Source organism: Pongo abelii, chromosome 1, assembly GCF_028885655.2.
Source record: "Pongo abelii isolate AG06213 chromosome 1, NHGRI_mPonAbe1-v2.0_pri, whole genome shotgun sequence".
Lineage (NCBI taxonomy): Eukaryota > Metazoa > Chordata > Mammalia > Primates > Hominidae > Pongo > Pongo abelii.
The window spans coordinates 24,940,625-24,965,887 of NC_071985.2; the positions used below are offsets into that span (position 1 = coordinate 24,940,625).

The 25,263-nt window shown below is 45.8% G+C and overlaps 1 protein-coding gene and 1 long non-coding RNA gene across 3 annotated transcripts in view; one reads left to right on the plus strand and one right to left on the minus strand.

Moving 5' to 3' along the window:
- Positions 1-25,263, minus strand: part of CNIH3 (cornichon family AMPA receptor auxiliary protein 3) — a 126,544-nt gene that overhangs the window by 19,194 nt on the left and 82,087 nt on the right. The gene's annotated exons all lie outside the window — the stretch shown is intronic.
- Positions 8,483-20,238, plus strand: LOC129047812 (uncharacterized). The gene is made up of 3 exons (XR_008509580.1): positions 8,483-8,674; positions 10,302-10,426; positions 20,114-20,238. It is a non-coding gene; the product is annotated as an uncharacterized LOC129047812 (long non-coding RNA).

Below are 25,263 nucleotides of genomic sequence, written 5' to 3' on the forward strand. Positions count from 1 at the left end.
AAGGGAGTAGAAATCATGCCCAGACTATAGGGAGTGATCAGGCAAAGACTCAGATGGTTTGAGAGGACAGGCACTCACCTGTCCTCTCAAAATGAGGAGGGCAGTGGGATTAAGGGTTCAACAAGCCTTGTTCCGGTGCTGGAGAGCCCCATTTTCACACTCATTCAGCAAATATTTATTAGAAGCACTTACTAGGTGGTGAATGCAAAGCCATCCAGCTGGGGAGACTCAATGTAAATGAACAGGTTTACCACAGGCTCTATGAACAACAAACACGGAAGCCAGAGGACAAACCGAGGCAGCACAGGAGCACTCAATGCAGGAGGAAAGGAGAGAAGAAACCATTGTTCTGAGTGAGGAAATGAAGGAGGGCCCCTTGGAGGTGACGGCCTCTCAAGTGGAGATTTAAAGGATGAGTTACACTATGGAAGGCAGAATGTGGTGGCCAAAGTTGCTCCCAAGGGACACTCAGAGCTATCCTTTCATTCAGGGGCTTGAGACAATCACTTTTTCCTTTAAGTCCTGGAAAGAAAATCTCCGTTCCATCACGTGGGCTATCCCTTATACATCTTCCAGGGAAACGACATGGCGACTGGAAATCCTTTCTGCCAGTCTCTTTTTAAACCTGGGAGACTTCCAGGGAATAGTCACAGTGATTTTACCTGACAAGGAAGAGCATGGTGACAGGAAGGGGAACAAGGGCAGAAACAGGTCATCTTCTGCCTTTAGTTACTCAGCACGGGGCAGATGATAATGAGCCTCGACATCAGCCCCACCTGCCTAGAGCTCGCTGGGAATTTAGCACAGCTGAGAGCTCCGCCCTCCTCTCCAACCTGTCCCACCCACGGTGCCCACCCAGCCCAGAGTGAAGGGAAGGAAGCCCAACTCTGCTTAGAGAAGAGGGTTCCAAGTCCCCAGGGCCACACCTCCCCACTTCCACTGCCCGCTACAGCCGCATTTCCCAGGTGAGGCTCTGCTGCCAGGTCTCTTATGTAACAAGAACCTGATGTTTCCAGAGGAGGGAGTTGACCTCATGCACCGCTGTGCTCCTTAACAGAGTGAACCTGGTATAAGCCTGAGTCTTCAGCAGCACCATTAACTTCTAAAGAAACTTTTCCAGGAAAAAAAAAAGATGATTATCCTACTTAACGCTTATTAAGTGGTGTTAATTACCTGTTACACTCAGCAGGTTGGAAAAATTTTGCCCTAACAAAGAAAAGAGGGTGAATTGAATGAGAATGGGAAGTTCTGGCATTCGCAAAAGAAACACAAGCTGTCATCATCATCAATTAATATTTATCGAGTGCACGTACAGGGGAATGGGCAATTTGCTGAACGTCCTGACCCAGAGCCCTAACTGCAAGAACAAGACGAATGGACACAGCCCTCCCTCCCGTGGCCCAGGCAAAGGGGGTTGTCTGAATTCGAGCACATGCATATGTGTTTGTCCAAAGTCTGGCAACAATTCCTATTAGCTGGACTGTGCCAAGCTTTACCACAAGTCTGATTTAGCAAATTAATATTTTGAAGAAAAGACAAAATAATATTGTAACTTGCTTCCAGCAAGGGATTGAGTGCCAGTGTCTTAGTGAAAACAGTAGTAGATTAAGGAACAAGAAGCTTGGGCTGTAGCCTGGACTATTAAGAAACTACAGAAACTTTGGTAAACCATTTAACCTCAATAGGCTCAGTCTGTTCATCTACAAAATGAAAATGATAATAATAATAGTAGTATCTAATTCATAGGACTTTTATGAGTATTAAATGAGTTAATACCTGTGAAGCTCTTAAAATAGTTTCTGGCACAGAGTAACACTTTATAAATAATAACTATTACCTGTAAGAGGAGGCATTTGACCTGTACAATCTCTACAGTCCTTCTCAGTTCAAATACTCCATATAGTTTTAAAAAGCAGCAATTCAACTCCCTTGAAAATTAAATCAATAGATCTTCCTTTTCACTCTCTAGTGCTTGCAAATTTTAAAAACCCTCTTCCTCCAATAATTTTTATCCCCAGAAACACCATGTGTTCTGGGGAGTCTGACCATTTTGTGTGTCAGCAATTACCACTCCTAAGTAATAAAAGCTCCCCATGCTCCTGAAGGAGGATTTTTCTCACTTCTCGAGTCAGTACTGTGCAGGTGTAGGTGTCTGTGCCATTGGTTTGTCTGTGTGTGTCTTTGTGGGTCTCTCTCCATAAAATTGTTCCATCAGCACAGCGGCCAGCACATAGTAGGTGTTCAGCAAACTCCCCATTTATTCACTTAACAGATATGCATCAAGAGCCTACTAAGAGGGTCAAACACTGTGGCAGGCACTGGAGGTGCCAGGATGAGTTCAATGAGCCTGGTGACAATGTTCCAGGCACCCCCAGGCTGATGGGAGAGACCGACAGCTGAACACCGGACCATGCCGCAGCCAGCACTCACACACTGGTGAGTAGGCAAAGGGGTCAAAAGCCACAGCCTATAAACTACAGGTAGTGGGGAAACCAGAGGCAGACACGCAACCTGGCAGGCACACATGGAGAGGGATCCCGCTGCAGAATGGTGGAAACACCTGGGGCCATCTGTGAGTCTTGAGAATCACTATGACAAACTGCCACGAGTCCCGGGAAAACCCTCTGCTCCCACATCAAAGAACAGGCTTCACGCAGGAGGAAAGAACTGCCCCTTTCTCCTGAAGTGTCACCTCTTCCTCCTCTCATCCCCCGTCACTGCCTCCTCCCACCAGAGCCACCAGTCTCCTCCTAACTGGTCCCCTCACTTTCACTCCACCGTAAGCTATTTTTCACCAGTAGGCAAAGTGATCTTTTTGAAACATAAATTAGATCATGTCACTTTTTGGCTTAACCCTCCAATGTCTTCCCACTCCTCCTAGAACGAAACCCAAACTCCTTACAATGGTCTCTAAGGCCCCACAGGATCTGGCCTCTGTGCCCCTGGGCCCCACAACTCGCCACTCGCTCCCCTGCTCACTCCACCCAGCCACACTCGACCCTTTGTTGTTCCTCAAACCCAGCATGTCTGTTCCCACCTCAGAGGCTTAGCACGTGCTGTCGCCCCTGACTGGGGAGCTCCTCCTCAGATATTCGCATGGCAGTGCCTTCTTCATTCAAGAATCTACTCAAGGTCACCTTCTTAGATGAGCCCTCCTTGCCGATCCAGTATCGTCCCTCTCCTTATTTACCTTAATTTTTCCATGGCTCTTAGCATCATTATCTGAAAATGTACCTATTGTGCGTTTGTTTACTTGCTTATTGTCTATTTCCCACACTTGAATGTTCCATAGGGAAGCTTGTCTTTTTCATTACTTTACCCCCAATTCCTAGAACAGTGGCTGGCACACGGTGCAATTTTGTTGTTGTTGAGTGAGAAAACAAATTGGCCCTTTGGTCATTCCCCACACAAGCATAGCTATCACCATCATTGAGCTGATTTCTGAATATGAAAAGCCATAACAGCCATCCCAGTAACTAAGAAATGGTGTTGACTCGACACTAATTTAGCAGGCCCCAGGTTCAGTAGGTCTGGCCTCAGTGTATCTCTCTGTTGTACATCCACAGGCTGAAGCTGTAGCTCTGGCTGGTCCCTTACAGGTGAGTACAGTTGGTCACAAAGGGTGTGGACAAAGAAGAATCCACGCAAATTCAAACTCAGCTCAACTCTCCAAGCTTTGAGCACCCAATGCTCTGGATTAAATATGGCAGGAGGCCCAGCAAAGACCTTACAATAGATCGGGAGAGATAAACCGAAAACCTAAGTGACTATATAATCCAAGGCTGAATATAGGGAGAAGCAAAATAGAAGGATAAGCATAGTAGGGTCAAAGAAGGAGGGAGGTAGATCAGCCAACACTGGCCCTTGCTGGGATACACACTGCTATGGACTGAATATTTGTGCCCTCCGCTAAATTCATATACTGAAGTCCTAATCCCCATTGTGATGGCATTAGGAGGTGGCGTCTTTGGGAGGTAATTAGGTCATCAGAGTGGAGCCCTTATGAATAGGATTAGTGCCCTCATAAGGAAAGACACTAAGGAGCAAGCTTCTCTTCTCTGCCGTGTGAGGATACAGTGAGAAGGTGGCTATCTGCAGATCAGGAAGAGGGCCCTCACCAGAACCCAGTCATGCTGGCACCCTGATCTTGAGGTTTTAACCTCCAGAACTGTGAGAATAAATTTCTGTTAAGCCACCAATCTATGGTCTTTTCGTTGCAGCAGCCCAAGCACGCATGTGCATGCACACACGCAGACACACACACCAAATGCCTCACTGGAGCTTCCTCCTACTGTTCCCCACTGTCGCGGCACAAGGGGTGAAGGAAAAGCTGCAGGAAAAGGCTGGCCAGTGTTATGAGAAGGGAAGGAAAGGTCACCTGTCCCCAGATATTGCAAAGAACCCTCTACAGCTCCTGATATCCCCACTCCAGAACCCTGGCAGGGCTCCCCTCTCTCCAGTGGCAGAAGTGGGTGCTCTGAAGGGGCCGGATGAGGAGCTTTACGGCATCACTGCCAGAAGACAGCACTTCCCGTCCTCTCTTATTTCCATTTCTCATTACACCCACTCCCTAGGTGACCACAACAATAGCAGAGAAGGGCAAGAGAGGGAGGGGAAGGCAGACTCTACTTGGGAACTTTCCCCCCCACCCCACAGTTCCCTCTTCTCCATCACAGTGCCTCCCAGTTCCCTCCTGGGTGCCTCAAAATTCCCTGTTATCAGCCTGCTTTCCAAACTCCCAGTGTCCCCATACTGCATCCCATTCCTTCCCCAAATTTCCATTCCTGCTGCTAATCCCAAGAATCTTGTCCTCCATGCATCTCCCTCAGCCCCCAAAACCCCCATTCTTGGAGCAAGTGACACAGCAAGTGACAGATAATTTCTATGATTCCCAAGCAAAATGCAGGACATGTGTTTATTCACTCACTCATTCAGCATTTATCATATACTGGGTCCTATGTGGTAGTGGTGGTGGGGTATACAGAAGTAAGACACCATCCTTGTCTGCGTGAAGTTATAGGCTCATAGGCTAGTGTAGAAAACACATGTTTTTATGAAGGAGAATGTTGGTGTTATGCATGAAGAAACGTATGATCAGAGTTTGGAGTCTGGGATTCTAGGAAGACTGCCCTGAAGAATAATACTCAAAGCTGAAGTAGAAGAGTAATCCTTTGGCCCTACCTTTCTTTGCAGTGTTCCAGGCAAGAGATGGTGATGGTCAGGACAGGTAGTTAGGGGCAGAATATGATGGAGTCATATTGATGGATTTGAAAAATACTTAGGAGGTACCATCTACAGAACTTAGTAACTGATTGGATGAGAGGGTGAGTATGAGCATTACTCAGAAATCTTGAACATCAGTGTGAACGATTTACTGGAATGAGCAGCAGCATTGGGAGGAGAAATATTTTTAGGGGTGAAAGAAAAGAACTCAGCATGGGCCACTGTGTGAAGTGTGCTGCAGTTAGGTTTGACCTCTCCAAATCTCATGTTGAAATTTGATCCTCAATGTGGTGGTACTGGGAAGTGGGGCCTAATGGGAGGCATTTGGGTCATGGGAGCGGATCCCTCATGAATTGCTTGATGCTGTCCTTGCAGTAATGAGTGAATTCTCCACTCTATTAGTTCCCATGAGAGCTGGTTATCATAAAGAGACTGGCACCTCCCCAACCCTCTCATTTCCTCTCCCGCCATGTGATCTCTGCACACGCCTGCTTCCATTTGCCTTCTGCCACGAGTGGAAGCAGCCTGAGGCTTTCACCAGGTGCCCAACCTTTCAGCCAGATGAACCATGAGCCAAATAAACCTTTTTTCTTTATAAATTATCCAACTTCAGGTATTCCTTGATAGTAACACAAAGCAGACTAAGACAAAGTCCCTGTAGGACATCCAAGGCAGTTGGATGTTGAGGACTGGTTCTCAGAAGAGGAATTTGAAGGTTCTGGAAACATCAATGGTAAATGAAACCCTGGGCTGGTGGGAGAGTGGAGAGTGAGACAAGATGGAGGACACAGTCCTTGGGGTCACCAACCTTCAAGGAATGAGTAGCGAAAGCAGCACAGAAAAAGGAGGCTGAAGACCAGCAAAGACACAGGACAGGGGAAAACCAGAGGGTGTGGAGTCAGGAAAGCCAGGGGGACTGAAAGTTTAAAGATGGAGACATGGCTGCCAGACACTGCTAATGAAGATGAATATCATGCAGAATGAAAAATGCCCCCTGGATTTGGTGACGCTGAGTCACTGCCACTTCACACATCATTTAGGAAAGTGTGGCCATGGAAAGCAGGCAGGAAGAGGGCAGTAACTAGGGAGATGCGTGGGAACAAGGGGTTTTTTGTTGATTGGTTGTTTTCAAGAAGGCATATTAGATGAGCACAACTTGATGTGGAGATAGGACAGCTGCAGAAATATTGATCCTGTTCCTTACTACGTAAGGTGAGATCTGGATTAGTCTGAAGACTGAACGTTAGGTTTTCATTTGAAATGATCAACCCACAGGTAAATTTCTGGAATGCAAACAACCATTTATAAGCTGGGGACAGTCCGTGCTTCTCCTGGAGCCCCCACAGCTCTCTGGGACGTGGCTGTCATGGGTCCTAGCGTAGGTGTTCAATAATAACTTAATCAACTGGTGGATGAATGGAGTGACCCTGAGGTCTGATTAATCACTTCTCCCTGGAATTTCAATCATGGGCAGCTCATTCCATCCATCCACACTCAACAGACATTATTCAGGGCCTAACAGTACCAGAGCCCTGGGCCTGGCAGAATTTATATCACCTCAAACCATGGCACAAGGAATGTGTGCAAGGCACACAATGGAACATGTCCTCTGTACACACTGGGAAGTGTAAAGGAAGCTGCTCCCAACACTCCATGACAAGCGAGGCTCCATGTGCATATTTGCTCCCTTGAAGAGAGCAAAGGAAACAGCCAGCACACATCTTGTCTCTGCTCCCACCACTGGTGACTCCCCATTATCTTTCATATTTTCCCTTGGTGGCACCTGAGAAGTTGGTCCCAACAAGCTGATTCTCAGTGAGTTTAAGGAGTGGTGGGGGTGGGGTCTTACAAAGACATATGTTTTTGTGACACTGTTCTGATACAAAACTCTGAAAAATCAGAGCTAACAGTGTCATCTCGTCTGGGACCTTCCAACTAAAGGGTGCTTTAATTTCAGGGAGTGCAGGCCTTGTAGAGGCTGCTTAAAAGACAGCCAACATTAATGCTCTATGTTATACACCAGTTAAAAGTTGCACTGAGGCCGGGCACGGTGGCTCACACCTGTAATCCCAGCACTTTGGGAAGCTGAGTGGGGTGGATCACTTGAGCCCAGGAGTTCAAAACCAGCCTGGACAACATGGTGAAATCCCATCTCTACAAAAAATACAAAAATTAGCTGGGTGTGGTAGTGCATGCCTGTAGTCCCAGCTACTCGAGAGGCTGAGGTGGGAGGATCACTTGTGCCCAAAAGGTTGAGGCTGCAGTGAGCTGTGATTATGCCACTGCATTCCAGCCTAGGTGGCAGAATGAGACCTTGTCTCAAAAAATAAAAAGTTTAATTTTAATTTTAAAAAAGTTGCATTGAAACCAGAGGAGCAAAACTCAGTGAGGCTAAAGTATTAATACTAAAATAAACAGATTTCATCTTGGTAGAAAAGAGCTTATGCTTTTCTCTTTTCTTCCAATAAACTGGGCTATATGTATATAAGCTGCTTGATAATAATAGTGGCTAATGTTTATTCAGCCCCAACCACTGTGGTGTTTTATTATATTATCACATGTATTCCTTGCAACAACCTATGAAGTAGGTGCTTTTATAATCCCTACTTTACAGATAGGAAAGTGAAGCTCAGAGAACTCAGAGTAACTTTCCTGAAGTTATATTGCCTTTTAGTGACTCAAACAGGACTGCAGCCCTGACTCTGGTACCAACAGCACATGTGGACTTACAGAAATAAACCCCTGAACCTGCACACACCATGTGCACATTGAATAATCAAAGCAAGGTGAGAGCTGAGGTGTCAATAACAATACCTGGAACTGTGCAAAGACTTTGCCATGATAATCAAAATCACATACACGTCTCAGCAGATAAATGTTCTTTCTCTGGTTGGCTTTTCAGTAAAACCAAAGACACTTTCTGGAAGCTACAGGTGCACTGATTATGATTTCAATAAACTATTGGACTGCAGCAGGTCTCCTGGGCAATGTGTGTTTGATACCTGGTTGACCAGCTGCTAAAGATCCAGAGCTCAATAACAGTACAGTCAAGAAAGGAACATTCAACAACAAGGATGTTAAGCATGCTTGGGTTTTTTGAAAGGATTTTAGGAGATTGAGCTAATTAATTGAGATTATTTCATGTTAACCTTTTGTCAGGGCACTACTGAAAAATGGTGTGGCAGCCAGAAAATCTGAGAAGTTTGGCAACTTAGGATAATGCTCTCTGGAGTTTTCAAGGTGGTTGCCAGAGCAACCTCAGGGACTAGATCCTGGAAGAGCTGAAACATTCTATTTTAAAAACACCCAGTTGATCATCGAGAGCCAGAATGAAACAACCAAATAATAAGACAGATATTGAAAATTCTTAAAATGATGAGCATCTTCCCAAACTGGAAATAATTTAATCGATGAGGAATATTTTAAACCCTGGAAGCAAAGAGATTTCAAAGTGAGTCTCCAGGGGTCTGATTATCACCTGCATCTTGCACAAAATATTCATACTAGACACTCTTCTTTCTGCTTGAATTTCCTCCTCTCAACTCCCAGCTACATTACAAGTTCCTGCTACCCTTCAAGTCTCACCTCTTCAAAGGAGTCTCTCATGCATGTATTCATTCATTCATTGAATAAATATTTGTTGAGTAATTTATCCTATTACTGACAGCCAGATAGATATCCTGCCAGGTGATCCAAATGCAATCCTGCTTTTAGGAAGAGTACAATCCAGAAGGAGAGATCAAAAAGATACGTAAATACCCACAACACACAGCAGGACAAGACCTTCAGCTTGTAGGGTCCCAAGAGTCACTGGCTCCCAAAACTGTTGCACATCAGAATCCCTTCATAGATATTAATAAAAATGCAAATTCCCAAGTTCTCTTCAGAATTTCCAGAGGGTGGGGCCCAGGGATTTGTATTTTAAATGCTGTGCATATGCAACCAGGTTTGGGAACAACTGCTAAAGGTGAGAGAAGAACCTATTCCCAGCTGAAATGGTCATTAACAATGTCGTGAAAGTGAGTGGACTTTAGACAAGCCTTTATCATCTAGGGAAGATATGGCACCTGAATGGAGGGGAGGTTCCCGGCTGGCCCGGGCTTGAAGCTAGGGAGAACCAGGGCAACAGCCTGGGGAAAGGGCCTTTGGGGACAGCCATGAAGGTCAGGCTAAGGAGTTGGGACCTGATGCAACAGGCAGTGAGGAACCATCAAAGGCCCCTAAGCATGAGAGTGACATGCACAGTAGTGTTAGCAGAAATAATTATTGGAGTCGTGATAAATGGATTGGCAAAAGTTGGCAACAGGCTTTAGAGAAGCCAACAAAACTTCCTGGTTCTTTTTTTTTTTTGAGACAGGGTCTGGCTCTGTCACCCAAGCTGGAGTGCAGTGGCATGATCAAGGCTCACTGCAGCCTTGATCACCCGTGCTCAAGCAATCCTCCCACCTCAGCCTCCTGAGTAGGCAGGACTACAGTCGGGTATCACCATGCCTGGCTAATTTTTGTATTTTTTGTAGAGGCAGGGTTTTGCCATGTTGCCCAGGCTGGTCTCAAACTCCTAGATGCAAGCAATCCATCCACCTCAGCCTCCCAAAGTGCTGAGATTACAGATGTGAGCCACTGCGCCCACCCTCTGGTTCTTAAAAGTAAAATGATTAGAGCTAGGCATGGTGGCTCATGCCTATAATCCCAGCTACTCAGGAGGCTGAAGTGGGAGGATCACTTGAGCCCAGTAGCTCAAGACTGCAGTAAGCTAAAATCACATGATGACACTCCAGCTTGGGCGACAGAGCAAAAACCCTGTCTCCAAAAAAAAAAAAAAAAAAAAAGAGAGAGAGAGAAAGATTAAAAACCTAAGTTGGTTGCAGTAGGAATGAAAAGGAAGAGATGAAGAAACGTTATTTAAATATGTTAAATACCATTTTGTTTCAAAAGGGATAGTAGATGGCTCACAAATGTGTTATTAATTATGACATATTCATCTCTGTACAGCTATATTTAGTAATACCCAGGATCACGTTTAATCTATTTGTGTGTTAAAACATTTTTCTCTGGGTTTGTTTCATTTTCTGCTTCAGAGGAGATGCAATTTTAAAGACACTCATCTATGGAGTGCCCCAAATGCGCAAGGACTGCACAGGCTGTGTGGGGAACTCAAGGTTGAAAAAGATATATCCTTGGCCCTCAGGAAGACTACAGCCAGGTAAGGGAGATAAAGCATGTACACAAGATATCATTATGCAGGAAGAAGATGCTTTAAAAAATCCAGTAAAATAGAGAGGGCAGAAATTATTTCTTTAGTGGAATAGAAAAGGCTTCATAGAAGAGAAGACACTTGAGTTGAAATGTAAAGATAACATTTTAGCCAACAGAGAGGAACATTCCAAGTGATAAAATGGTGTCAGTAATGGCATGAGGATCGCAAATCACAGAGCAGTGACTGTAACTTATGCATCTCTCTTCCCAGCACTTGGCACCCTCCTTGGCACATAGCAAATACATACTTGATAAATGCTGGCTGAGAAAATGGGTGTTTGAAAGAAAGCAGATTGCAATAAGGTTAAAAGATATGTTAGGGGAAGTCACAGAGCACCTTAGGAGCCATGCCAAGTCCTTTAGTGGTCACTTATTCTCCAAAACTGGGATCCAGAGATTTCTGGGTATGGAAATTATATATGATCAAGGTTTGCTTAGATCATTCCAACAATGTGAAGGGTGAATGGAGGAGGAGACCTAAGGACTTGAACAAAGACCAAGAAAAACAAAAAGCAAACAAACTAGGAAGCCTCTGTAATAGTCCAGGCAAAGAAATGAGAGTCTGAGCTCTTCGAGCAGTGGCCTGGAGGAGGAGGCTGTAATTCACGAAGCACTCGGGAAATAGAATCCACAGAAAGACAAGAGATGTGGTGTAAATCCCAAGTAACATGGAAGACAGTGTCTCAATTAACTAAAATGGGTGAACGAACATGCTGTAAAGCAATTCAGCAGTACCCCTTATCTGTAGTCTCACTTTCTACTATTTAAATTACCTGTGATCAACCACATCTGAAAATAGGTAAGTACAGTACAATAAGACATTTTGAGAGAGACCGTATTCATATAACTTTTATCACAGTATATTGTTATAATTTTTCTATTTTATTAGTTATTAATAATAACTAATAAAATTAATCACTTACTATGCCTAATTTATAAGTAAAACTTTATCATAGATATGTATGGATAGGAAAAACATAGGATATACCGCAGCTTGGTACTATCTGCAGCTTCAGGAATCTCCACCAGGGATCTCAGAACATATGCCCCATGGATAAGGGGGTACTACTGTAATGAGTAGACGGCAGGTTGGAGGAAGAGAGAACCCTGAACCCTTCTCTTCCTCTTTCTGTATTCCTGCTTCAACCCATAAAATAGGAATTTCCACCAACTTTTCCACATCTTGGGGAAGTATTAGGCAGGAAGCCTGTGGCCTGGCTTCTCTTGCTCCTGGACTTGCCTGCCCTTAAACTGCAGGCACCCTCTTTCTCTACTCCTGCAAGTATGTGGTAGGTTTACGTGGTCAGGTCCAGAGACTGCCTCCTTGGCAACACAAGCCTGGAGCGGGCCCACCCCTCTTCAATACTCTCTCTCTCCTACACTTGAAGGTGCTGGAGTCCTGCCATGCCCTTCCATGCAGCTGGCTGGATACCACATGGTTCTTCGGCTCTCATCTAGTCTCTTGTGTCTGTTCTCAATTGATTCAAAACTCAAAGAGGTGGGTAAGTGTGATTCATAAGCACTCCTAACTCCAAGACTGAGTTTGAGGTACAATAAGAAAAACCAGGTAAAGATGCCCAAGATAGTTAGAAGCACATTCCTGGAGTTCAAGAGAGAGAGAAAGCAGGAGAAGATGCATAGATTTGGAGCCGCTAGAAGATGAACGATGATAGATGTTTCGGCATTGGAGGAGATGAGCCCTGGGGAGGGCCCACACTTAGGCGAGGGCCCACACTTACTCAGGAGCACAAGTGGCTCACACTCAAAAGCATGTGGTGCTAGACAGACGCACATGGTGGTCATGGAAGTGATCTGAGGGCAGACACCCCATCTAAAGGGTTAATCAGCTACCCACTCCAGCTGATTGTTGTCCTGAAGAATACGAATCCACTATTTCCAGGTCCTGTGTTCTGTTTTGTTTTGTTTTTTCAAAAGCAGCTTGAAACCCAGATTTTTGTGTGGGGTTTTCAGGTTCCTAAAATATTAAATGAGTCAAATGAAAACAAATTTGCAGGACATCTCTGATCCACAGGCTGCCAGTAGAAACTCTTAGTACAGGGCAAGAGGAAAACAAGGGCAGAAGGTGCATGAACACCTGTATTTGGGGTGTGAGAAAGGAGGAGAGAAAAAGGAGAGACATGAGTGCACAAGACAGGAGGAAAACTAAAATGGTCTCATGCCAGGAAGCCAAAGAGGAGCAGGAGACTAGTCATCTCATACTACAGAGAGGTCAAAGGGGAACAGGACAAACAAGTCAGTCTATCGGATTTGGCAATTGGGACGTCACTGGTGACCTTCAATCAGCAGTTTCAATAGAAGGAGAGGCACATCTGCCGGACTGCAAGGGATTCTGAGATGCGTAGGAGTCAGGAAGCGCAGGCAGGGAGTGCAAGGGACTCTTTCCAGAATTGGGCAACATATGAAAAAAGAAATGTGTGGGTTGGTAGCGTGAAGGGTTACTAAGGCCAATGCAATTTTTTAGAACAAGGAAGATGAAATGTGTTTTAAGACAGGGGAAAAGAGGAGCTGGATAACAATGAGAGAGAGAAGGTACTCAAAAGATGGAGCTGGTCTGGATATGTTCCAGAGTGAGTCAGAGGGGGACTGAATCATGAGGCAGCATTAAAATGGGGCCCTGAGAGGAGAGGGGCCCTGAGATGGGAGAGGATTGGAGAGGTGAGGACAGGAAGTGGAAGGGGGAAATAGGGAACTCAGCATCAACAACCTCCACTTACTCAAGAGCATCCATGGCTGAGAGAGAAGGGGTTGAGGGATGGCAGGATTGCTGGGGAACTTAAGGAAGATAGAGAAAACCAGAGCTGCCCATGGAGGCAGCATGACCAGAGACAGGGAGCAGGATGGGGTGAGTCAGAGGATAGTTGCATGGCAGGAGGACCCTGCAACAGTGAGATGGTGGGAATTCTAGTGGACAGAGAGGGTCTCAGCAGCACCAGGGGCACACCCAGAGGAGTGAAACTGATGAGGTGGGAAAGGTATGTCAATAAGGACAAGATAACAATGAGGGCAGGATGTTCATTTCTTTGGTGACGTCTAAAAAGGCCACACAAGGTGGATGCCCAGTAAGTGCTGAAGAGCGGGTACAGCCTACCAGCTCTGAACTTGACAGCTGGGGTTCTCGGCCATGCTGCTCAAAATAATGTGCATACAAGGATCTTGTTAAAATGCAGATTATGATCCCACAGGTCTGGGTGGGGCATGAGATTCTGCCTTTATAACAAGCTCCCAGGTGATGCCAAAGCTGCTGGTTCACTAAGCTATTCAAGTCATGGACCACTTGAATAGCAATATTCTCGGACCATCCCAGGACCCACATTGCTCATTGGCCAAGCCCACAATGGGGTAGAGAGAGAAGAAAAGCTGCTTCTGTGAACTTTGTGGTTAACTCTCAATCATCCACACCAATTGAGGGTGGGGCGGGGGCAGGGGGTGTCTCTCCATGCTGTTTCAAAGCAGTACAGAATTCCTTATTTGAGGTTGGGGGTGGTTGAAGTGTGTTTTGGGCTTATTGCTTTTCATCCAATAGATTTGCTCTCCTGATTACATTGTGCTTAAACTTTGATTCAAATGAACTTTTCTTTCTTGTGGTCAGAAAGGAAAGGCAGCGGTGGCTGACACTTATAATCCCAGCACTTTGGGAGGCTGAGGCGGGCAGATCACTTGAGGTCAGGAGTTCGAGATCAGCCTGGACAACATGGTGAAACCCCATGTCTACTAAAAATACAAAAATTAGCCGGGTGTGGTGGCACACACCTGTGGTCCCAGCTACTTGGGAGGCTGACTGAGATGGGAGGATTGCTTGAACTCGTGAGGTAGAGGGGTAGAGGCTGCAGTGAGCAAAGATCACGCTACTGCACTCCAGACTGGGTGGCAGAGCAAGACTCTGTCTCAAAAAAAAAAAAAGAAAGGAAAGGAGAGGCAGCCAATTAGAGGTTGGATTTTTAAAGTACATAATAATATGAAAAATTATCCACATGTGAATAATGAAAAGTCAATAGGATTTGGACATATGAAATCAATAAACAGTCTAATGAAATAAAGGTGAATGGTATCATAGGGAAAAAACACTGGTGTCAGGGAAACACGAGACAGGCTTAGTCCTGACTAACTCTACCACTTTGTGGCATTGAGGCAGGTCTCTCTCTCTGCACTTTTGTTTACCTTCAATGAAAGAGCGAGGCCAGAATTCACTAAGATCCTTTCTAGCTTTTCCATTAAAGAGACATACATGCAAACCTCCCAAATGCTGAAGGAGCTGAGACACCAAAGAAGGGGGCAGACAAATCCAGTTTGTTGGTATCGGGTCATTGACTGAGGGAATGTACAGATAAAAGTGTGGTCTTGGGCAGCCACAAGACAGGTAGATCTCTGCATTGTTACTCCTCAGACCCAAGGCTTATATACCACAGGGAGAGGGTACACGTGCTCTAGCAAGACAATCAAAGGTGACCCTCCAGAACAGGCAAGGATGCTATGTGCGTCATTGCCTGTAATTTGTCTGATGACATCAAGGTTGACATGTTCTTACTGTGGAGACAGTAAGTAAAGTGGGAATTAAGAGCCATTCCTGGGACTAGGGCTAATCAGAAGTGAACATGGCGGATCAGCATCCAAGATGAAGTCATTTTTGTCCCCACCCTAGCCCTAATATTCTATTATTGTAACCTGGAGAACTGTGACTGTAGAATTCTCAGAACTGAACACACCTCTTTTGCTTTCATTCACCAAACATTTACTGGACACCTACAATGTGTGGGCACTGGTGTTGGACTCATAACAGACTCAGTCCCTGTCCTCCGGCAGCTCCTGGTCTAGCTGCGGAAAGAAAAATGCAGTGCTCCCTAGTAAGTGCTAGGGTAGTCATCAGCCTGGGGTACTAGGGGAGCCCCAGAAGTACACAGACTCCAACTGAGGAAGGAAGCAAAAGGCTTCCCCGAAGTGATGATGTGAGCTGAGTCTTAAAGAATGGGTAGGTTCAGCTCAAAAAAAAAAAAAAAAAAAGAAAAGAAAAGAAAAGAAAAAGAGAAAGAGAAAAAAAGTGAAGGAAGAAGGAAGACGAAGGGCAAGTGAATGGTGCTTAATTCAGTATGGCTGGAGTAGGGTACTGTGGCAGCCTGGGAGAGATATCCCTCTCTGCAGAACATTCACAACAACCCCTCACTGCTGCTGCTACAGAGAGAGCAGACACCACCATGTCCCCTCCCTTCACCGTCCTCTGTGAGGTTGCTCAAGCGATTCCTGTCACAGGCTCAATACCTTGAACATCCAGCACAAAAATCACAGAATGGGAGCCGGGGATCCCAGGAGGGAGGGGAAAAGAAGAGGCGAAGGTGCTGAGCCACCAGAAAAGGTATTGATCAGAGTGGCTTGTGACTCTGCATAACTAAAACTAAACACCACTGTGGAAAGGGGCCAGGGCTGTGCATGGAAGGCACATGCGGCTCTTCCCAAGAATGAAGGGGGCCCCAGGCCAGCGCCCTGCTTCCTGTTCATTTTCCCACATATTTATATGGGGAAAGCAAAGCATGCAGCCTTTGATTGCAGTGCTTCCTAATCCTGCTGCTCATTAGAAATACATGGGGAACTTTTAAAAACTACCCGCATTCGGCACTCTTCAGAAGAGGTCAGTGTCACAAAAAAAGTGGAGAAATGGTTCTAGATTAAAGGAAACTATGGAAAACACAACAACTAGATGCAATGTGTGATTTTTTTTATTTTTATTTTTTTGAGAGGGAGTCTCACTCTTGACCAGGCTGGAGTGCAGTGGTGTGATCTCGGCTCACTGCAACCTTCGTCTCCCAGGTTCAAGCAATTCTCCTGTCTTGGCCTCCTGAGTAGCTGGGACTACAGGCTACTGTAGTCTGCCACCACGCCCAACTAATTTTTGTATTTTTTACTAGAGATGGGGCTTCATCACATTGGTCAGGCTGGTCTTGAACTCTTCACCTCAGGTGATCCACCTGCCTCAGTCTCCCAAGGTGCTGGGATTACAGGCATGAGCCACCGTGCCTGGTGCAATGTGTGATTTTTTGATTGGATCCTGAATTTAAAAAACAACAACAACAACCATAAAGAACACTATAGGGAAACTAGGGGAAATGTGACTATGACTAGGTGACAATATTATAGCCATGTTCTTTGGTGTGACAGTGGTATTGTGGTTATGTCGGAGGATGTATTTGGGGATGCAGATCCATGATGTGTACAATTAAATGGTCCAGCAAAAAAAAAAGTATGTGCTGTACATACACGGGGGATGGGGAAGAGCCGAGAAGGCAAATGTGGCAAACTGAATAAGCGGCGAATCTTGGTGAAGGCTACGTAGGTGTTCATTATGCCGCTCTTCCAACATCCCCTTATATTTGACATTTTTCAAAATAAAATGTTAAATGAGACTCAGGGGATGGCGCCCTGCCTCTGGATCCCTGGGTTTTAAAAGCTCCCCAGGGGATTCAAGTGTGCATAATCCTGCATCATATTATCTGCTGCTGACTTTAGCTTTTGCAGAAAGCCCCTGCTGGCTTTCAGAGCTGTTAGGACCCTGCAGGGCCACGCTGCCCTGGAGAGAGCCTTCTCATTGTTCCCATGCCGCTGCTTCTAGGAGAAAAGGGGCTGTGTCTCCACTCCTCTCTGATGACCTGAGACTCATGGAGGTCCTGCTCTGTAGGTGATGCAGCCTGCTCACACCAGGCGGGACACACACCGTCCTTCCACCTGCCACCCTGCACCTTACTACCTGCGGTGTGCACTGGTGTGGCCCATGCCCCCACCTCCTAAACACTGGTGTGACCCACGCACCTACCTCCTCACTACCTGCAGTGTGCACTGGTGTGGCCCATGCCCCTACCTCCTGAACAGCAGTTCATGTTCTTACTCCACCAAAGGCGCACCTCTGAGAGGTGTATTACAGAATCCAATCCACTGAAACTCTGGCCTCATTCATCACATGATTGGTACACCGCTGCTCGCTTTGAGTTGGAATACGTTGCAGGCTGAGGTGGGAGGCCTGCAGAGCAGCAGTGACTCAGGTGTGCTGCAGGGAGAATATGCAGGTGCTCATCTTGTTCTGCCTAAATACCTGCTGCGTGCTGAATGAGCTGGCAGTGGGTGATGGGGCTAACAGAGTCAACAGATTCCTGCAGAACCAGGAAATGTTCACATGTATAAAAATACTAGGAATATTTTTGCCTCATGAAAAAAGATGAACTTCTATCTTTTAGGAAATAAATTGCTTTGGAAACTCTATTCTTAGCTCAAGAACTGGGTAGGGAGGCTTGAAAGAGGCAACCAGGCAGGTAAAGGCAGCAATGCTAATAGGAAAGCAGTAGCTGCCCATCAGCACAGCCAGGCTGATGAAACTCAGTGCCCTAACCATGATAACTAACATTGCAAAATGCTCCCTAGGGCACTGATTTTTCCAACTTAGCTGCACAGTGGAGTCACTTGGGGAGTTTTGTAAAATACTGATGCTGAGTCTCATCCCCAGAGATTATGACTTAATTGGCTTGGGATGAATTCTGGGCATCAGGATTTTTTAAATTTCCCCCAGGTGATTGTAATGTGCAGCAAAGTTTGAGCCCCTCTGCTAAGCAGGCTTCATGTTCATTAACACATTCAAGCTGCCCATCGTGGCTCAGCTGGTCTGGTGGTCACGTCTACCTTGGCCAGCCCTCTCCCCTCATGAGTGCAGGCCCATGTGGGATGCAGACACTAGGTCACTGGCTCCTCAAAATCTCCTGGCCCCTCCAACAGGTAGAAAAAAGGTTTTGACCAGCCAGGACAGATGGACCTTGAGAGGTCAGAAGTGTTTCCTGCTCTGGAAAGAAACAGGGCAATGGTTTGCCCCTGCCTGCACACTGGAGCTATCTTGGCAGCATTTATAAAATGCTGAGGCCCTAATCTCACCTCTGAGTTTCCAATTCAATGATGAGGTTCGGACTTGGAAATTAAAAGCTAGCCCTTACAACCAATGTGTTTCCGCAGGCCCAGGACAGTAAAGGTAGAGGATGCTATATCATCGAAGTCTCCCCTGACCAGCAAGGACAGGGCCCGAGGAGTGGGGAAGAAATGAGGGGGAAGGGAAGAGAGGGGAAAGAGCAGTTAGGATCTTGGTGTCTGCAAGGTCTCTAGTAGAAGTCTCCACCTTGGCAGGCCATCAGAATCCTCTGAGAGCCTTTGAAAACACCACTGTCTGTGCCCCCTTGACCAATCAGGTGAGACTCTCTGGGGGTGGGGTCCTGCATCTGGATCCTTGGGTTTTAAACATCCCCCAGTGGGTTGAAATGTGCTGCTGAGACTGAGAAAGCTGGTCTCTGAGAAGAAGTTCCTGACTGCTCAATTCTGCATCTACCTCGGGCTGCACCTGGGGCTGAGGACAGAAGGCTGCCTCTGCGACAGGCCAGCCCGCACCCCGGAGCATCCAGTCATGGTGATGCTGGTGTGGGGAAAAAGACACCCTCTTATACTGCTGGTGGGAATACATCTGCTTTGACCTTTTTGAGAAAGTAATCTGACAATTTTTAGAAAAGTATAAATTTATCATTTTTTATGGCTGCATAGTATTCCATGGTGTATATGTGCCACATTTTCTTAATCCAGTCTATCGTTGTTGGACATTTGGGTTGGTTCCAAGTCTTTGCTATTGTGAATAGTGCCGCAATAAAGGGACATGGAAGAAACCGGAAATCATCATTCTCAGCAAACTATCGCAAGGACAAAAAACCAAACACCGCATGTTCTCACTCATAGGTGGGAATTGAACAATGAGAACACATGGACACAGGAAGGGGAACATCACACTCCGGGGACTGTTGTGGGTGGGGGGATGGGGGAGGGATAGCATTAGGAGATATACCTAATGCTAAATGACGAGTTAATGGGTGCAGTACACCAACATGGCACATGTATACATATGTAACAAACCTGCACATTGTGCACATGTACCCTAAAACTTAAAGTATAATAATAATAAAAAAAAGGAAAAAAAAAAGAAAAGTGTAAATTCATATACCCTTTTGCCTGACAATGTCACTCCTGGGATATAAGCCCACAAAGGTGTTTATTGCAGGGTTGGGGCCAAACAAACAGAACTGAAAATATACAGAAGGTCCATAAATATGAAAATGACTAAATAAATTGTGTGTACTATGGAATATTATGAAAGCTTGTATAATTATTTTTAAGAGAAAACTATAGCTATTGACCTACAGGGGTATCGGTGATATAATGGTATGTGGGGAAAAAACTAGTTATAAGAAAACAACTTTTCCATTATTAGGAAAGAGAAACAAAAAAACTGAGCTGGAGTGTATATCTGTGCATACACGTATTTGTCTGTCTAAATGCGCGTGGAGATACAGCATGATGGGAGGATACAAACCCAGCTTTTGTGTCAGAGAGTTGGGAAGGACAAGGGTGGGGCAGCTTATTAATATTTTCTTCATATCAACTTTGCACCATTTTACTAGTGAAAATATGAACACATTATTTTTATAACTAAAACAATTAATAACAAAAAATGAAATAGCATGCCCCAAGGAAAGACTGCCTGGATTCAAACCCCGGCTTTGCATGTACTAGCTTAGGTTACTTCTCTGTCCCTCAATTTCCTCCTCAGTGTAAAGGGGACCATAATGATGTCTACATCCCAGGGCTGTCGCGAGTAAGATCATCCAACCAAGCACTTTGTACAACGTCTGGCATATTATACCACATATAAGACCTTAATAAATGTTGTTATAGAAAAAAACACTTAAGCCTCTGTTACGAGCTGAATGTTCATCTCCCCCCAAAATTCACATGTTGAAATGCTACCCCCTAATGTGATGGTGTTAGGAAGTGGGGTCTCTGGGAGTTGATTAGGATTAGATGACAACGTGAGGGTGGAGCCCTCGTGAATGGGATTAGTGTCCTGATAAAGGGTGCAGGAGAGCTTGCCCCTCCACCACGTAAGGCTGCACCAAGAAGACAGCTGTCTATGAACCAGGAAGTGGCCCTCTACAGATGCTGAATTGCCTGGCACCTTAATGTTGGACTTCCCAGCCTCCAGAGCTGTGAGAGATACATTTGTGTTGTTAAGCCACTGAGTCTAGGGTATTTTGTTATAGCAGCACAAAGATAGCCACTGAGAACCAATCTTCCACGTCTAGCTAACCTCGCCTCCTCCAGCAAAAAAAAAAAAAAAAAAAAAAAAAGAACCCGAGCCCCCCTTCCACTCCCTGCATAGCAGTGTGACACCCCCCAGTGGCCTCTCCAGAAGCTTATGCATGCCATGGCTTCCGGGCAGCCAGCATAGCACCACGGGTGGTCAGGGCCCTTCATCACTTCCTTCAGCCCCAGCATGGGTCAATGCTGTCCTGCTCTCAAGTGACAACTTCTGGGCAATGAAGTGCCTGGGATCTCCTGGGAAGTGACATCCTATAAACAGAAATAGTTACAATAATGACATGACTTTGGCCCTACTCAGCAATTGGCACCTCTGCAGAAGTTCACATGGCAGATGTGGATTTTGTCCTGACTCTGTGCCTGCTGGGGAGACAGGCACTGGAGCTAATTAGAATGACGAATGACCCATGCCCTGTCCAACATGTGTTGAGCCAACCATCTAGGTCCAAGGCACAGGCTCTGCACTCTGCTCCCTGCAAGAGGTGTGGTAGCATGGAGAGGCGGGACCCAGTCCCTTCTGTTTGGGCCCTTTCTCCAGGAGAATGGTGGGGGAAAGTCTTCACAGACTTTACTGAGGATAACTTTGCTTTTGATCTTGATAAACACAATAAAACCCAATGAAAGAGCATCCAAGTCTTGCCCTTTCTTTCTCTGAAGCACATCTGGGATAATGAGAAAGTGCTAGGAAAATTAAAACCCAGAAGCTCACTATTCACTCTATTTGCCATTCACCAAAGAACAGAATTCAAGGGCAGGTAAATCATTTCTCCTAACCAATGGGATGTTGTTTCCATGAAAACTCTTCTCTGGTGCAGAGATCTGGCTGCAGACTGAAACATGTCCTCCCAAATTTTATATGTGGAAGCCCTAACCCCCAGTACCTCAGAATGGGACAGTAAGTATTTGGAGACAGAGTCTTCAAAGAGGCAATTAGGTTAAATGTGGTCATTAGGGTGGGCCCTATTATGCCAAAACCCTATTAACCTCAGTAGGGAGGGTACCAGATTCAAGAGTCTGAAGAGGAGACCCAGAGCTAGCAAATGAGACATGGGGTTTTATTAGGGGCCTCCATACAGGGGAGAGAGTCCAGTGGCGGCAAGCTGGACAGGAGAACTGCCTTATATACAAAAATGGTCCAGCAGTGATGGGCTAGACAAAATATCCGCCTTCCTACAGTGCAGTGGCAGTGGGCTGGACAACACATCCACCTTCCTACAGTCCAGTAGGCGGTGGGCCAGACAGGATAACCACAGGGCCCAGTGGCAGCAGGGTAGGCAAGAAAACCACAACCTCCTGCAAACATCATGCAGCTTATAAGACATTTTCACTTAACACTGTCCCCTAATGACCCCCACATGGCAACCCTCATTCAACCCAAAGCTCAGGGCCTCAATCCCCTGTGCAGTGCATGTCCCTGACAAGTGGGACAGGTAGGGGCTGAGGGGCTCAGATTTTTATCATAGATAAGGTATGAGTCTCTGGGTTGGCCACACACAGGTTCCCCAGCTTGGAACACACATTCAGATGCGTCTGCCATATAGGGCCATTCTAAAGCTATGCTTAAATTATTGCTGTCAGATGGATTTACCCTGTAGACCCTAACCTGGTATGACTCGTGTCCTTAAAGAAGAGGAAATTAGGACACGGACACACAGAGGAATGATCATGTGGAGACAGTGAGAAGGTGGCCATCCACAAGCCAAGCGGAGAACCCTCAGAAGGAACCAACCCTGCTGACACCTTGATCTAGTACTTCCAGCCTCCAGACCTGTGAGAAGATGAATGCCTGTGGCTAAAGCCACCTAGCTGCTGTGTTATGGCAGCCCTGGCTGACATGCAGCTGCCGAAGGGCCAGGAGAAGGAGGGTGCAGTGTCCTCTGAAGGTTCTTTCTCTCAAGACATCAGTTTCAACAGTCTCTTGAGGTTGAAACAATGCCTTTGGTCAAAACCTCTTAGCCCATTTTTGACTTGGAGGGTGAGAATCAGTGGAGAAGAGATGGTAGAGAAGAGAACAGGGCCCATCCGCATGAGGCTAATGGTGGATCCTGGGAATGGATATGCCCGGGAATGTCCAGGGATGGTGCCAAGCTTGGTCTGAAAAACTCAAAGATGTGGAAGTATTCTGGGAAAAGTAGGGAAACGTGTCTTTAATCCCTAGAGCATGGAAACATAAGGACTATTAGAAAGGGCAGGGATTTGGGTGTGAATCCAGACCCTGCACTTACTAAGTGACCCCATAGCCCTCCGAGTCTCAGCTCCCCATCTCCACATCACAGCAGTGTGGTAAGAACAAGTGTGAAACACTTGTAAAGCACATAGCACATGTAAAGCATGTAGCAGTCACCATGGAGTTTGTTCCACTCATTCATTCATTCATTCCATCAGCAAAGCATTACTGGCTATGTGCTGCGCTGGCTGTAGGCAGAGTTCCGCAAGTGAACGAGATTCACAATTAGTGCCCTTACTCATCTTCTAGTCTGCTAATGAAAGCACACTTTTTACAAATTATTATACCTTCTGAATTCTGCCTATACCCACCTTCCTTTTAAAGCCCAGAATATGTGTGCTTGAAATACATTATCAATAACTCAGAACGACCCAACATTGGCAGTTGGTATCACCGCTGTCAAAAAACGTGAAGTACCCAATGGCATGTATTAAAGTCTAGCTCATGCGGAGAATTCTACAGTTTCTCTCAGAAGACATACAGTTTGTCATTTATCAGTAAATCCTGCCTAAATGGTTCCTTTATTTGGTTCCCACCAGGACACCAGTGGCACTAGTGCTACCTTATGCTGGTGCGCTAAGTGGTAACAGCAGTGATGTCACCACTAAAAGGCCACAATAGCAGAGCTGTTCTTGCTGCGTGTTCCCCACCTACCTCCTTGTGTTATAATTGGTGATCATTGTCCTCCAGAATCTCATCATTGCTTTGACCATTTGGCTGATACAGAAAGGAAACAGGATGGCTTTTCTGTCCCTTTATAATAATGGCACTTTGCATTTGTATAGCACATTTAACTTATTCAGTGCATTTTCTTGTCTACTGCCGGGTCTTATCCTAATGAAACAAAACTCCATGAGTTGTGTAATTGTCTGTGCCGCAGAGACAGCTTAGAAATCAGAGCCAGTGAAACTCAGTTCTGGAGGAGGACCAATGTCCCAAATCGCTTAAGGAATAACAAGTCCCATAGAAGTTACAAATGGAGCCAGCATGATAACTCGGCAACGCAGCTTTTCCGCGGGGAGAAGATATGTCTGGAGCATGCGAATTAATTCAGCACAAGCCGGGAGCTCAGAGGAATTCTCTCTTATTGTCCCCACCTAGGTACAGGCTGGCATGGTTTTACCTTTAGAGAGAGGCAGTAGGAGTTGGAAAGAGTGAGAGGCAGAGACTAGATAATGCTACCGAGAATAAGAGGTTATTAGGATTTGTAAGATTGGCCCATTTTGTGGCCCAGAAACAGGACGCAGAAATGTTTCTTGCTTCTTCAGCGATTTGGAAAAGGGCAAGAATGAGTGCCTGGAAGGGTGAGCATTCTGGGGGCTGAAAAACAGAATCTTTACTTCTCATCACATTCTGGAAAATGAAGCATCTGGAAGCAGAGTTCCCACTATGAAAAGCACGTGGCTCGTGGATGACTCGTAATGAGTCATCCTGCCGGGCTGACCATCTCCCTGGAATTTGGGAAGTAACTCCTTCAGTCCACTTGGGCACCTGTTGGCAAATTATTGCTTTTACTCTGCTACCATTTTGAAAATTATGGCTCTCTAAATCATACCCTGGAGAACGGAGAAAGTGAAAATGCCTCCCCACCTGCACTATTCTCCTACTCAGTGAACCTCAGCTTGGCTACACGTTAGAATCATCTGGAGAGCTGTTAAAAAAACAAGTGCCAAGCTGCACTTCAGAAATTCCGGCGGGTGGGACAAAGGCAACAGGATTTTTTAACCTCCGCAAGCAATTTCAGCATACAGCCAAGGTTGAAAACTAGCGCTCTAACTATGTCCACTGCAATGCTCACCCACTGGGCACTGAGGGTGCTCTGATGTGACAAGCACGTCACACTTGTCATGGCCTTTCTCTGGTCTTCTCCACATGCCTTTATCCCATGCTCAACAGTGGGAATTCCTGCTCACGCATTACAAAAATCATAGCCCATGGTATTTGTGGTTGCCAGTCTCATGTTGACTAATCCTTGCAGCTAGCTAACATGAATCTGACACCATGCTAAGCAATGTAGCAGTTGCAGAAACCAGAAGGACAGGATCCTTGTCTTCAAGAATACAACTGTGTAAGATACGTGTACAGGCAACTATCATATAAGGTGTTAGGTGATCAGGGCTTTGAGGGACTCTCAGGCAGGAATGCAGAGAAAAAGCAAGATTTCTTTTAGCTGTACTGAGCATGTCTTCACAACTGACACACCACATACACACACACACACACACAAATCCCCTTCAGCACATAACAACCAACTATGTACATGGTAGGTGCTAAATGAATTCCAGTTGAATGAATGAATAAATTCAGATTGGTACCTATTGGGTTGTTCCAGCAAAGCCAACAGCCAGCACTTCTCAGCTCCCCACAACCCATAC